Source organism: Bufo bufo, chromosome 9 (assembly GCF_905171765.1).
Source record: "Bufo bufo chromosome 9, aBufBuf1.1, whole genome shotgun sequence".
Lineage (NCBI taxonomy): Eukaryota > Metazoa > Chordata > Amphibia > Anura > Bufonidae > Bufo > Bufo bufo.
This window is the reverse complement of record NC_053397.1, coordinates 24993820-25008925: the sequence shown is the minus strand read 5'-3', so window position 1 is coordinate 25008925 and position 15106 is coordinate 24993820. Positions and strand designations below refer to the sequence as shown.

Below are 15106 nucleotides of genomic sequence, written 5' to 3'. Positions count from 1 at the left end.
GCCACGATGGGAACGAGCCTCCCTAGCATTGCTAGGGAAGCTCGTCCCCGTCGCGGCCTGCTATTGGCTGCCCCCCCTGTCACTAGATGTTTTGATCTGTACGACAGGGAGATGAAGCTGCGGCTACGTGGGCATCAGGAGTGACGTAGGTATCGGGGAGTGGGGTAAGTATAAGCTGTATGAAGGGGCCCGGACATTTCGTGGGGGTTGGATAACCCCTTTAATGTACGAAAGGGCAGGCCCCGTGCACCTCAGCTCCTCAGCTTTCCAATGATGGCCACACCCCTCCTCGGTGCACTGAGGCCATCATTTGTATAAAGAATAGAAGCCTTTTTTCTCAGGAACGCCAAAACTGATTTTCATTTTAAACACTGCAAAGAATGTGGACAGAACAAAAGCACTGGTGCGTCGAGTCACAGCATGTGGGGGAGTGAACCACCCCTAGTATGGGTCTCCACTGCCGCAGCATGCACCTCAGTAACCTTCATTACTTATAATATGTTCCATCTCTTTGTCCATTCTGTTGTACGCGGCTCTGAGCTTTTATATTTGTAATTGCACCATTTACCACTTTGCATTTCAGTATTATGTTGATTCGTCACAGAACAATTAGATTCTTGGTAATTTTGTTAAAATGACGAATTGGTGAGTCGTTTTGAAAGGCAAAGTGCAGCAGTTTTCAAAGTTTATTTCCAGAGGCTTGGGATTTGTAAGCAGCACATTGGGTCTTACACAGCAAACGCTGAAATATCTATTGGTGTAATAAAGTTTGATCCAAGGAGTATAGAAAACATGAATGCAAAACCAGAAAAGATAAATATTTGGTTACAAGGATGTACCTACAATTCTGGCTGCTACTGGGCTCCCGGAGGGAGGGGATGTATGTGGCGAAACCAACCTCACCACTGGGTTTTGGAGAGGCCTGTTTACCAGCCTCTTGCCTCAGGATTATGGCCCATACTAACTTTAAAGGAGAAGACAGACCGGCCGCACAGCTTAAATCTATCTTTGGAATTGTATTTTGTTATGTGAGGGTACCCAGATAGCTAATTTTATTGTATTCGTGTATTCTGAGTGCCATTCACCTAATGATATGCACTCAGACTTGAGCTATCTGGGGCTATGTTAAATGTCTGTATTTGCTGTGGGGGTTGTGACATTGTGTGTTTGGGTGGTGATTTCTGTCCTGTTGTCCCTACATGTGTATTGGCGATTTCCCTTCGTCCTGAGAGATAATTGAATTGCTCCTCGGGTGTCTCCAGGGCAGAGAGGAGGAAACCATGATGCATTGTGGGGATGTGTTGTGTCTGTGTATCGTGAGTTGCTGCATATCTGTGCTGTGTCGCAGTCTTCCTTCTGGTCCACTAGGGGCGTGTCCACCAGATGGGGACCTGCATAAATACGGGCGGGTAGCCCTCAATAAAGAGTTCCTGTTTTATACCTTCATGAAGTCTTGGCTCATGTTTGGGGGATGGAATAACTACACTCTTGGGGATTGCTATATCACAATACTCCCCTGAGTATAAGCTCTTGTAAGAGCTTGCTCCTGGTTCCTGTCTCTGAATTTAGGAGAGGTTCACCCACTGGAGCCTGGAGCCTTGTCGTAGGTCCAGGGTGGGTAGGAGACGGCGAGACCTCCACCAAGCTTCGGCGGTTCGTGGGGTCTGCAGTGCTGACGGTGTCAAGTGGAGTGCTTGGAGTCCTCTGGAAGCACTAGGAGCTTCTATCGACTGAGGTACCCGGTCGGGGTGCTAGGCGTTCCGCTACATTGGTGGCAGCAGTGGGATGGCGTCCTAGTGCGAGGAGAAGCAGCTCAGAGACACTGGTAACGTGTGGAGTTACAAATTGAGGGCAACGCTAGCACTCGTGCAGCGCCCCTGGGAGCAGAGGTATCCAGCGACTTGGAGCAGACAAGTATGGAAGGCTCTGAAGATGACTGGCTGGCCGAGGTGAGGCAGCGAGTGGCCCAGTATGGAGATAATGTGTCCATGGATATATGCTAGGCCATCTGGAACCAGGTCACAGCCAAGCGACACGCAAGGATGGAACGAGAATTCCGACTGGCGAAAGAGAGAGAAATTGCCCAGCGGAAGGAGTGTTACAGCAGCCGAGCAGAGGCTGCATCCGAGGAGGTTAGCAGTCTCCCCCTGAGGCGGCCAGAGGAACCCGAAGTAGGGGTCCTCATAGACTGGTCCTGTGAGGAACCACAACAGGCAGGTGGAGACGGGACCGAGGTCTCTCCACCGGGATGCTGGGCAGCTGGCCCAGACCCTCAACAGCAGCCGGAGTTGCCAGGTGTGGACGCAGGTGGTCCTTACTCGCAAATGTTGAGGGACCTGACAGACTGGTCCTGTAAGGACCCACAGATGGCAGGTGGAGATGGGACCGAGGTCTCTCTACCAGTCCTATAGGGATGCTAGACGGTCGGTCCAGATCCCCAGCCATCTCCGCAGGGATACCAGGAGGAGGAGGTAAGCGAGCCCTCCCTTTCCCAGCTACTTCCCAACCGAGTTCTGGGGGCAGGGGATGAGCCTGCAAAACCCACTGATCTCTCTCCCCAACCACAGGGGGACAGCACCCCTAACTCCGATGGTGCAGATGGGACCGCAGTCTCTGCACCAGGCCTACCGGGATGCTGGACGGCCGGTTCAGATCCCCCACCAACCCTGCAGGAATGCCAGGAGGAGGAGGTAAGCGATTCCTCCTCTCCACAGCCGATCTACAACAAGGTCCTGGGGATAGGATTCCCTGACCACATCCCAGCGGAAGAGCTGGCATCTGGGCAGAGCGCAGTCGGCCTCTGGCCTCCCCTATCCTCTTATCCAGAGCCTGACTCCCCACAGGCTACCCCAGCAGAAGAGCTGGCATCTGGGCAGAGCGCAGTCAGCCTCTGCCCTCCCCTATCCTCTTCTCCACAGCCGATCTGCAACAAGGTCCTGGGGATAGGATTCCCTGACCACATCCCAGCGGAAGAGCTGGCATCTGGGCAGAGCGTAGTCGGCCTCTGCCCACCAAGTACCTACAGCTCCAAGCTAGAGAGCAACAAGGAAGCAAGGAGTAGCAGATGCCCCCTCAACAGCTGGGGACATACAGAACAGAGCCAGGCCCCAAAATTCAACAGGTCCAGTATTGGGTTGTGGGTGGACTGCCAGACTAACTCAGATACCGACCGGCATGAGGTCAGGTATCTGGTTAGTCTTCCCTGGGAGGGGGAGATGTGTGGCGAAACCAACCTCGCCACTGGGTTTTGGAGAGGCCTGTTTACCAGCCTCTTGCCTCAGGATTATGGCCCATACTAACTTTAAAGGAGAAGACAGACCGGCCGTACAGCTTAAATCTGTCTTTGGAATTGTATTTTGTTATGTGAGGGTACCCAGATAGCTAATTTTATTGTATTCGTGTATTCTGAGTGCCATTCACCTAATGATATGCACTCAGACTTGAGCTATCTGGGGCTATGTTAAATGTCTGTGTTTGCTGTGGGGGTTGTGACATTGTGTGTTTGGGTGGTGATTTCTGTCCTGTTGTCCCTACATGTGTATTGGCAATTTCCCTTTGTCCTGAGAGATAATTGAATTGCTCCTCGGGTGTCTCCAGGGCAGAGAGGAGGAAACCATGATGCATTGTGGGGATGTGTTGTGTCTGTGTATCCTGAGTTGCTACGTATCTGTCCTGTGTCAGTCTTCCTTCTGGTCCCCTAGGGGCGTGTCCACCAGATGGGGACCTGCATAAATACGGGCGGGTAGCCCTCAATAAAGTGTTCCTGTTTTATACCTTCATGAAGTCTTGGCTCATGGTTGGGGGATGGAATAACTACACTCTTGGGGATTGCTATATCACAATACTCCCCTGAGTATAAGCTCTTGTAAGAGCTTTCTCCTGGTTCCTGTCTCTGCATTTAGGAGAGGTTCACCCACTGGAGCCTGGATCCTTGTCGTAGGTCCAGGGTGAGTAGGAGACGACGAGACCTCCACCAAGCTTCGGCGGTTCGTGGGGTCTGCAGTGCTGACGGTGTCAAGTGGAGTGCTTGGAGTCCTCTGGAAGCACTAGGAGCTTCTATCGACGGAGGTACCCGGTCGGGGTGCTAGGCGTTCCGTTACAATGTATTCCCGTCTAGTCTTGTTCCCATTTTAATAATTGGGTGATAAGAACCTGCAAGCGAATGTACTGCAAGAAAGTAGAACATGGGGTGGGGAAACCAGGATACTCTGTGTGCTGAGTGCAGAACCTGCAGTGTATTTCTATGAGATGCAGCTTCACTCTGCTTTCCCCCGGTTTTCTGCTTTAAAAAGCTGACAAGGAGAAACTATCACAAGCAGGAGGCAGGGAAGACGGTCTGCAGTTGCATCACATAGGAGTTAGGGAACAGAAGCTCTGCGCAGTGTGATGAGAGTTTGAGTACTCTATCTCAGCAAAGCCAGGGAATAAAGGGGAAATAATGGATGCGTTAGGGAAACCATACCAGAGAGGAAGGTGGCAGACAAACAATAAAACCGGTATACATAAGACATACACAGACATACACAAAGGTGTTTTAGACGCTTGTCCTAATAAGCCCTTGCACCCTCTACATATCTTTGGCGCATCCACCGCCAGTCTAAATGTATGCCAGCTTCCTTTCTGGCTTAAATTTAGACCATTTTCTACACCTAAAACAGGCATAGAAGATAATAAATGAAACGGGCCTGCTGACCCATCCCCTTCAACGCCCCCTTTTTTAGATCTGGCTCCACAATCTGCGTCAGTTATACACCAGAAAACTGGCATATATCTGTGAGTAAATGACCCCCAAAATATCTACATTATTCCTTAATAATAGTCTGTGCTCTATTATATATACAAAAATATTGCACTGCTCACTTCCTGCAAACACCTCTAGGGGGAGCTAATTGCAAAGAGATTTATACAGCTATGGTTGAACTCAATGAAAGCTGTAAAACTCTACACAGTGAGCACCTCTTAGCAGACAAACACCATAGGAGAATTTCAATAGTGATTCATTTTTGGTGTAAAAAAAGTCACAAACTTTGGTGCAAGTCACTGTTAAGCAAAAATTTGCAAAGTTTTTGTCATTGGTGATCTGCAAATAAAAAAAATGTCGAGAAAAGTGAGCAGGGTTTAGACAGATTTACCGTGCCACTTAAAGGGATTTCAGGGAGTAAAATATTGATGATGTATCCTCAGAAATATCTGATCGGGGCTGGGGGGGGGGGGGCAGGGGGAAAGGTTGAATCCTGGCACCCTGACCCATCAGCTATTTGAAGAGGCCGTGGTGCTCTGGTGAGCGCTACAGCCTCTTCCTAGGCTATGTTATGTCACTTTCATCGGTCATATGGCCTAGGTGAAGATCAGTCCAATTTGATTGAAAAGGGCCGGGGGCTGCAATACCAAGCACAGCCACTATATAATGTACGGCGCTGTGCTTGGTGTGCTGTGATGCCTCCATGTGCTGCGGTTCTGCTGCACCAACGATCTGATATTGATGACCTACCCTGGGGTAGGCCATCCATATTGTACTCTTGGAAATCCAGTTTAATAAATTTGCAACATGCTACTCTACTTAGGATTAGGAACAGCAAATTGTGTTAAGACATAGCGTAAACCCCATAGCAAATACATGGTCTCTCCTATGGAACGTGACAACTGTGTTTTATGCTTCAATTATTTCATCCACAAAAGGACTATGGCAGCCCACCACTGATTTACGAGTAGAGAAAATGGTTGACCCCACCACCGCAGCCTAGGGTGACTGACAATAGAAGACCTCCCTGCAATAAGCTGAAACTAGACAGGCCTCCCAATGGTTGCAGAGCAGATTTTGGAGGCAGTTTCTAATTCTGTACAATGTTACATTTTTAGAACAGCAAAATATACAGTATAAGCTAGTTCCTCACCCCATTAAGTTGCCGGCATTGCAAGCCCCTTAATTGGGTGTCGTCTTGTTGTACCAGCTCATGTACTTTGCAATGCGGCGTATATCCAAGGATCTCCTTCTGATCCATTCGGTTTTTTGATTTCCAGTCTGCTTTGTGAATTTATGTCAATAGCATGAGCTACTTGGCCCGTGACTTAAATATAATTTTTCTCTCTCTTTGAACTCCGCACTTGACTTTTGATATTCAGTATGACTGAGTAATAGAAAACCGAACAGCTTATTATAGAAACTGAGAGGGTTTTTCTAAGTCAATTTCACCCCAAGATAAAAAAATAAAAAAAATCACCAGTATAAATAAGCCCTTTAGTTTTCAAGTTGTACATGTATAAAACTAAATGACAACCAGTATAATCCCCACGGAAATGACCCAGAATTCCTATGCAATCAAACATCACAACTGGAGCTGCCTTAAGTTGGGCGGTGCCCAGTGCTATACCTTCTGTGGATGCCCCCTGCGTAGCTGCCAACAGTCATGAATCTGCTTAATTTTTAGAGCCTGTCCTGGTAAATTTGGTCTATACCAGGCAGGGGCGCACACAGATATGATAGGGGCCCCATTGCAAAACTTATGGTAGTATGGACCCCCCTACCCCACCCGGTTTCCCAGTCAGGGTTGCCAACCAGAATTTTTCTTTTTTCTGGACAACTTATCCCAAAATCATGGGCAGCCAACATTTTTACAGACAAACTGGGAAACCATAATGAATAATAAAGATGATAAGTAATATAGGTCTATAGTGTGAGCTATTTACTGTGAGCTGTAAAATAATAATCTAGTCAAGTACCACCAACCTCAAAAAAATCAGACACAGCTATTTTTTACTTTTTTAATGACTGTCCAGAAATTTCTGGATGGTTGGCAACCCTATTCCCAGTACATGTGCATCATTCACTACCAGGCAATGCAGAATGCAAAGTGCAATGACCCAGATGTCTGAGGAATTTACATTTTATTTATTTTCTTTTTTATTAAGGGGTTGTCCCACGAAAAATATTCTACAGTTTTTTTATACCAGCCCCTGGATCTGAATACTTTTGTAATTGCATGTAATTAAAAATTTAGCATAGCCACTGAGTTATTCAATAAAACTTATCTGTATAGCGCCACCTGCTGTTTGCTCTTTTTCTTATTTCTTTGTCCGGCTCACTGAGATGGCCGCACATGCTCAGTTTCATCCTTCAACTGCCTTCTGAGTTGTGATAGGAAGAGCTGTGACAAGCCCCCTGAGCTGTGATAGGGAGAAAATGGACACGCCCCCTGAGCTGCAGCAGAAAAGACACACCCCTTGAGCTGTCAGCTTGATATAAATCTAGCAGAGCAATGAATGGGGAGATCTCTGGATCCAAGTGAGGTACAGGGCTGGTTCTAGCTTTGTTGGAAAGAGGTTGTCATGTACTATATAATGTCTGATTTTCATTTTTTACATTAGTCAGGGGATAACCCCTTTAAGGTGAATTTAGAAGGGCTGATGAGCAGCAGATTGTTGGGAAGGAAGCGTTCCTTCGCGACAGATGGCTGATCGTTAAGTGGAGGTGAAGCGGTGCATTTACATGCAGGGATCACCTTCACAGTATGAGGCAGAGGGATCGCTATTGCAATTGCTCGTCCTCATACAGTTGCATTGTTTCTGGGCAGCAGGTCGCTGTTTAGACGCCACAATCTGCTGCCCAGAAATTATAATTTGGGTGCCTGCATGAATGACAGTTTCACCCAATGGACAAGCGTTTCACAGGTTCATCGGGTGATCAGCTGCACCTTTAGATGGGCAGATTGTCAGAAATGAGCGTTTGCAGGAACGTTCCTTCCTGATAATATGTCCGATTATCTGACCGTCTAAATCCACCTTTAGAGAATAGAGAACTGCTCAAGGACATATATTTACTGGTGATTTTTTTTTCTCAACTTGTTTAAATTTGTTTTTGGAGAAAAATTGAGATCCATGTCATCTCTAAATGATGGTGGCATTCGCGATAGCAGCAGGCTATTCCTCAGTGCTCTTAATATAACATTCAATTATTAAATTGTAGAGCCTTTCTGCTTGTTCAGTGAAAATACATGTAACTGTCCGCCTAGAGCAATCGCAGATACACATGAACAGGCCGGCATGAAAATGCACTTGAACGGCAATCTGTGTCTACTCTCACAGTGTTGTCGACTGAAAATGGCAGTACTCTAAACATTTAGACCTAATTCACAACCCATTAGGGCGTTAAGAGCCGGTGACAATGACCACTGCATCTCTGCCAGCTGTCAATCATTGATCTCAATATCTGATGCAGCTATGTCTATCCCTTCTTCAGATTGTGGACGGCAGAAGGACACTACTGCAAAGGCAAGAACAAATAAATAAACTGTACCAGAGAGAAAGAGGCTAGCAGAGGAAGACGGGAAAGATAAGGGGGCCAAGTAGCTGATCCCTTGCCTCTGGCGGCTTTCTAGAGCCCTAAGGATAGAAGTGGAAGAATAGGATGAGACCAACAAGAAGAAAAGAGCAGAAGAAGGCAAAAGAGGAACATAGGGACATGGAGAAGGAGTAGTCCATGGCAGGGTAGAGAAATACTGTACCCAGAGAACCTAGTCAGAAGATGCTGGGGTTTGGTTGGCAGTGTAGTGACCCTACATAGCCAAAGATCCAAAGGGTTCCCTCCTCCACACCGAACTAGTCAAACCAGGGAGCCTGGCCTCATCAATTCTCCCTCACAGGCCATTCCCACCAAGTCAGTGGTCACCAACTGCAGGCCGCAAGTACCACAGGAGAAACCCAAGATGGCAAGCCTAAGACTAGGCCCACTTTTGTGGTTTAGGCTTATTTCCTCTGTGGAGAACAGTTTTGAAACTATTAATTTATTTGTGGATCACAGTAAAATGGTTATTATTTCCACTGTGGATTATAATACCAAAAATATTGCGTTCTTTGTAGATAAAAAGGACATTACGCCAGGTTTGTGGCTTGAAAAAGTCACTCCATATACGTGTCAAAAGGGGTGATACTTTTTAAGCCTCTTTTGAAAAGTGGGGAGAAAAGTGGGCGGGATTTCATGTAGAGTGTGTGTGGTTTCCCAGAGAGGTTGACTAACAGAGGGACATTGAAAGAATGGGGAGCCAGGTGCGGGCTTTGGCAATGTAGTGCCCCTGCATAGCCACAGGCCCAAAGGGTTCTCTCCTCCGCACCAACGTAGTCAAACCAGGATGCTTAGCCTTATCAGTTCCCCTCTCACAGGCCATTCTCACCAAGTCAATGTTCACCAACTGTAGGCCACATGTACCACAGGAGAAACCCAAGATGGCAAGCCTAAGACTAGGTCCACTTTTGGGGTTGAGGGTTATTTCCTCTGTGGATTACAGTTTTTAAGCCATTACTTTATTTGTGGATTACGGTAAAACGGTTCTTTTCAAGCTTATTTGGAAAATTAGAGAAAAGACAGTGACACTTTGTGGGAAGTGGGTGCAATTTAGTAGGAAGTGTGAACTTCCACAGAAAGATTTACTATAACTTGTGCCACAAATTGGTGCAAATTATAGCAAGTGTTTCACTTGTGCTGTCAATACTGTCTCAGAAGAATAAACTGACTTTTTGGTTCACAGCAACCAGTCTATGAGAATCAATGTTTCCCTTTGTAGCTGAACTGTGATGCAGATGGGCATCACGGTCACCGGTTGTGATACATGTTCCTCATACCTCAGCAATGGAACCAGTTCCATGCTTCGTACTTGCAAACATTGATTTAGCTGAAAAATTGCTTCAGGTAGGAGCCAGATGATCTTCTGGAAGATTGTTATATCACCCATTCATTAAGTAAAAAGGACAAAATCTTCAGTCTATCAAACAGCTGAAATTCATATCTGGAGAAAACAGATACATTGCAATGGCAGCCTTCCACTTATCACTGCCAATTTCAAAGAGTTCGAGCTATTGTCTCCATCCCATACAAAGATGTCTGGATTCCATAAGATTACATAAAGAGCTCTGGTCTTCTTCCAATGCCTCGATTTCATAGACTTGAGGAAAGATTAGAAATCAGTTTGGATGCAGAGTCATTCTGTGATCTGACCAGGTTAATCTTCCGGTAATGAATGAAAAATTACATGGAAGGAAGGATATAGAATGAAGAACTCGGTAAAATAGGCCAAAACTTGAAATTAGTTTGGAAAGAAGAACTGGCAAAATAATCTCACATTACGGAACGATTCACAGACTATTTTTAACTTTGTAATAGATGAATCGTTGTCCAACTCTGACATTTCCAGCAACTTGAAGGTTGCCTGCTTTTGTCGCTGGCAGGTTCGGCATATCTACCAACTATTTTATTCGGTTTCAGACAGCTCTTTTATATATCTCTGCTGCTCAGTCAGAGTCCTGAAAATGATACGGAAATAACTCCAGTAGAACGTTTCTTATGCTATACTTTTATGTGTGTTTTTTTTTTTTTTTAAAGACTTCATTCCTATATATACTTGTCCTATTAACCCGACATACTTGGGGGAAACAGAGTGATTGGTTATCATCAAATAAATTTTATTAAGGAGGTCGTCAGACAATAAATATTATTTATAAAAGCTGAGAATGCTGTAATAATCATATGCACCTTGATGTTCCCCCATCGCTATCGTTTCGATGCTTTCTGGTGCCAATCACATGAAATGATCGTTTAGCATCTGGCAACAGAGGTGATCTATTTCAGCCAGGGATTGACTAAGTGGTCATTATCTATGTGTCAAGAGATACCAGGAGGTACAGACCAATAGCGGACCGTGATGCGGCAGAATGGAGGCAACAGGAGATTGGTGTATTATTATTTTTTACCTCATTTTGAGCCTTGTTAAAATTATTTTTATCAGCTGGAAAAACCACCTATAATGGATTGGTACAAGATGTGATTTTTGTACTATATAGTCCATTCCATTTCTGCCCCTTTTGATCATTGGTCTGGGGAGGGCAATGAATGCCATGGCTCACCCAGGCTCATTTCAACTCCAAATCTAACTCTGTGTTAGAGCCTCTGACCTACTATTTGCCCTTTATAATACTGGAAAATAGGAGGGGAGAGCAGCTCTCATCGGTGGGACCGCTACACTAGAAGTAAAGTGTACATGTTGGTGAGGCTCAACTGATGGTGTTGTGCTTGGAGCGCAACACTCAAAACAGTATATAGAAGGGTCACTGGTGCTACCAATCTCCTCCCTCTAGGCACGGGCGTGCACGGTCAGGAACGGTAAGTAGAGGAATTGGGATTGGCAGTAGAGCAAACAGGTAAGTTTCAAATCACAATGTGATGAAAAATAAGTTTATTAAGTTAATCTCTTAATAGGTGACACGTTTTGGGGCCAGACCAGTCCCTTTATCAGACCAAGAGCAACCTTTATAATACAGGCGTTTTCTGATGTGGGAGACGGGCCTTTAAACCCCCTTAAGCACCAGCACCTAGGTAAACCTGCTATAGCTTTGCAGAGAAATATTTGTAATATATCTTAGATAGGAAATGATCTTGTTTGTGAGGAAATGCCTATTCTATAGCATAGAAGCTTGGATAAGCAGGAGAGCACTTCCTGGACTAGACAACTATGGAAGGTCATATTCTGACAAAACCTGCACCATAAGACAAAGAATTGATATGAAGAGACATAATTTAGACACTGTCCTAATTCCAACCTCAGGAACCAGGGGCGTAGCTAAAGGCTCATGGGCCCTGGTGCAAGAGTTCAGCTTGGGCCCCCTTTCCCTCAGTGCTTTGTGGCCAGGGGCAGGGAAGCACATTGCCTTCAAACTGCCTGAGGCAGAAATTGAAACAGCATCCCCCATGCCAAATTCTTGTCCTAAACCCCGTCCCACCAGCCAGAGGTGTAACTTGACCAGCATGCACTTTCAATAACACTGGTGTCTTCTTATGCGGCACAAGGGTCTTTGGGCCGCCTCAGACTCATGGGCCTAATTGCAACTGCTACCTCTGCACCCCCTATAGCCACACCCCTGTCAGGAACTATTTAGGTAATGTGAAGTACCTCCTTTATACTTACCCATTGTGCGTGGTGGAACATCTCCAGATCATAGATCATTGCCAGTTATAAGATTTTGGTGGGTATCAGCTTAACAGGCATTCCCATATCCTGTTAACATCATTGAAAGGGTGACATTTTAGAAAAATTCTATTTCTGCATGTAACGACTCAGGGCCGATGACAACTTTCGTCTTAAGTCATAAATCATGCAACATTTGCTCAGCAGATGTTTCACACATATTGCTGAATGGTGATCTTGATTATAACCTTGAAATGTCATATTCGTCAACATCCGAAACAAATAAAGGTAAAAAACAAACAAACTGGTTTTCGGCTTTAATTGGTCCCACAAGGAGAATTTACTTTGTCGATTTTGTAGAAACATTTAATGGACAAGCTTATTAGGGAATTTTTGGTTGCTATGCTAATTATAAAACATGGAGACACTCTCTAATTTCCATCTTCATGCGCGTCCAGTATTTACGGACTGGTAGACACCTGGGCAACATGTACTATAAGGGAAATTGATCCTTAAAATAAAACATCTCTAAAGGGGTTCTCTGGGAATAAATAAATAAAATTACTGAAAATACTTACAGTAAATATTACGCTAGTATAAATATCTTCCTAAATACCTCTCCTTAGTTATAATGGGTCATTTTTCTAGGGAGTAATCATCAGGGGAAATAAAATGGCCGCTGTCCTATTAGTACACACAAAACCTGTCCTAATCATACAGCAGGACAAGTTACTTCACAACACTGAGCTAAAGAGCTGCCTGATCCTCCTCTCTGCTCTGCTTGTCAGGGATTATGATCCTGAATACAATTTAATATGATCTTCAGCTGAATCTCTGTAGTAATGTCGGTCATTAGGAGACATGAAGTACAGAGAGAAGTTGGGTATGTGGCTGATGAGGAGCATCTCTTGTATGCAGCCTCCATTACCACAGCCCCACTATCACGGTCGGCGTGGCTATCACATACGTGACACAGAGGGAGGGAACGAGGAAGGCCCTGCCCAAGTGAGAGGGAAGATGGTGACCCCTGACTCACCTGGCGGCTGGCACCTGGCTGCCCTGACGTCCCTAGACGGGTTCCTCACCCGTACGCCGATCACGTGCCTAAAGCCCTGGCTTTCCCTGAGCTGAGCCCTAAGTAGTGAACAGGGCGATGGGAACACTAGTCCGCACCACTAACTCTAAGGGAAAACACCAAAGGGAGGACAGACAACACAGACTCAACATATATTCCCAGGTGGGCGACAACAGGAGCCAACAATAAGCCAAACAGGGATCCGGAGGGTAGCACACAGGAACAACAACCAGGATTAACCTCTCCAGTGGGTCAGTATAGATGTCCAGGCAGGAAGCTCTATAACTGGCAACTAGAGAAGTGTGAGGGGAGAATATAAGGAGGTAGGGAGTGGCAGACACGAAACAGCTGAGGAGGAGAAGCTACGGATCCCTGAGAGAGACAAAAAGGATAGCAAGGCAAACACAGAAAACAATAACTAAGAAACACCATGATCTTTAGATATAGAGCGCGCAGCCACCCGCTGCGACTTCCTGACCCCGGGTATAACGGAGTCAGACGTGGCTCTTAATACCCTCGTGACAGTACCCCCCCTTTCACGAGGGGCCTCCGGACACTCAGGACCAGGTCTCTCCGGATGAGAGGCATGGAAAGTCTGAATTAACCTGTTGGCGTTTACCTCTGACGCTGGAACCCACATTCTTTCCTCGGGACCGTAACCCCTCCAATGCACCAGATACTGAAGAGAGCGGCGGACCCGACGAGAATCAACAATTCTGGCTATTTGAAACTCCAGATTACCATCCACAATAACAGGAGGAGGTGGCAGCGGCGATGGTTCTAGAGGTGGAACATACTTCTTGAGTAACGATTTATGGAAGACGTTATGGATCTTAAAAGTCTGAGGTAGCTCCAGGCGAAAAGCCACAGGGTTAATGACGGCTACTATTTTATAGGGACCAATGAACCTAGGACCCAGTTTCCAAGAAGGAACCTTCAACTTAATATTCCTAGTAGACAACCACACATAGTCATTCACTCCTAGGTCCGGACCTGGCGACCGTTTCTTATCGGCCATGCATTTATATTTACCACTCATCTTTTTCAAGTTAACTTGCACCTTCTGCCATACCGATGAAAGAGATGAAGAAAACCTTTCCTCTTCGGGAACCCCAGAAGACCCCCCCTCTTTGAAAGTACAAAATTGGGGATGAAAACCGTATGCACCAAGGAATGGTGACTTGCCAGTGGACTCCTGATAATGATTATTTATGGCAAACTCAGCTAACGGTAAGTATGATGACCACAACTCTTGGTTTTCAGACACAAAACACCTTAAATATGTTTCTAGGTTTTGGTTGGTACGCTCAGTCTGTCCATTCGACTGAGGATGGAAAGCTGAGGAAAAGGACAAGTGAACCCCCAAACGGGAACAAAAAGCTTTCCAAAACTTAGAAATAAACTGGGTTCCCCGATCCGAAACCACATCGGAAGGGACCCCGTGAAGCTTCACGATTTCACTGATAAACACCTGAGCGAGAGTTTTAGCATTAGGAAGTGCGGGTAGCGCAATAAAGTGTACCATTTTGCTAAACCTGTCTACTACTACCAAGATAACTGTTTTACCCGCCGACAACGGTAAGTCAGTGATGAAATCCATAGACAGATGTGTCCATGGCCTATTGGGAATGAAAAGTGGCAATAAAGACCCTGCTGGACGTGTATGAGAGACTTTCGCGCGTGCACAAGTAGAACAAGTAGACACGAAATCCATTACATCCTGACGCAACCTTGGCCACCAAAAACGACGAGATAAAAGCTCCAAGGTTGCTTTACTACCCGGGTGTCCAGCAAGTGCCGAATTATGATGTTCTTTTAATAATTCAAGACGCAGGTTTAACGGTACAAACAATTTCTCTGAGGGGCAAGAGGCCGGGGCGTCCCCCTGAGCCTCTAACACCTTTCCCTCTAGAATAGAGTGTACAGCAGAGACAACCACTCCTCTTTGTAAAATAGGTACCGGATCACAAACATTACCCCCTCCAGGGAAACTACGAGATAATGCGTCTGCCTTGGTATTTTTTGCCCCAGGACGATAGGTGATTACAAAGTTAAATCTGGTAAAGAATAGCGACCACCT

General features: G+C 45.8%; 1 long non-coding RNA gene across 1 annotated transcript; it reads left to right on the top strand.

The window, feature by feature from the left end:
* Positions 1 to 213: 213 nt before the first annotated feature.
* On the top strand, positions 214 to 11741 carry LOC120978789. Its single transcript, XR_005774190.1, has 3 exons — positions 214 to 225; positions 2367 to 2373; positions 11592 to 11741. It is a non-coding gene; the product is annotated as an uncharacterized LOC120978789 (long non-coding RNA).
* Positions 11742 to 15106: the final 3365 nt, after the last annotated feature.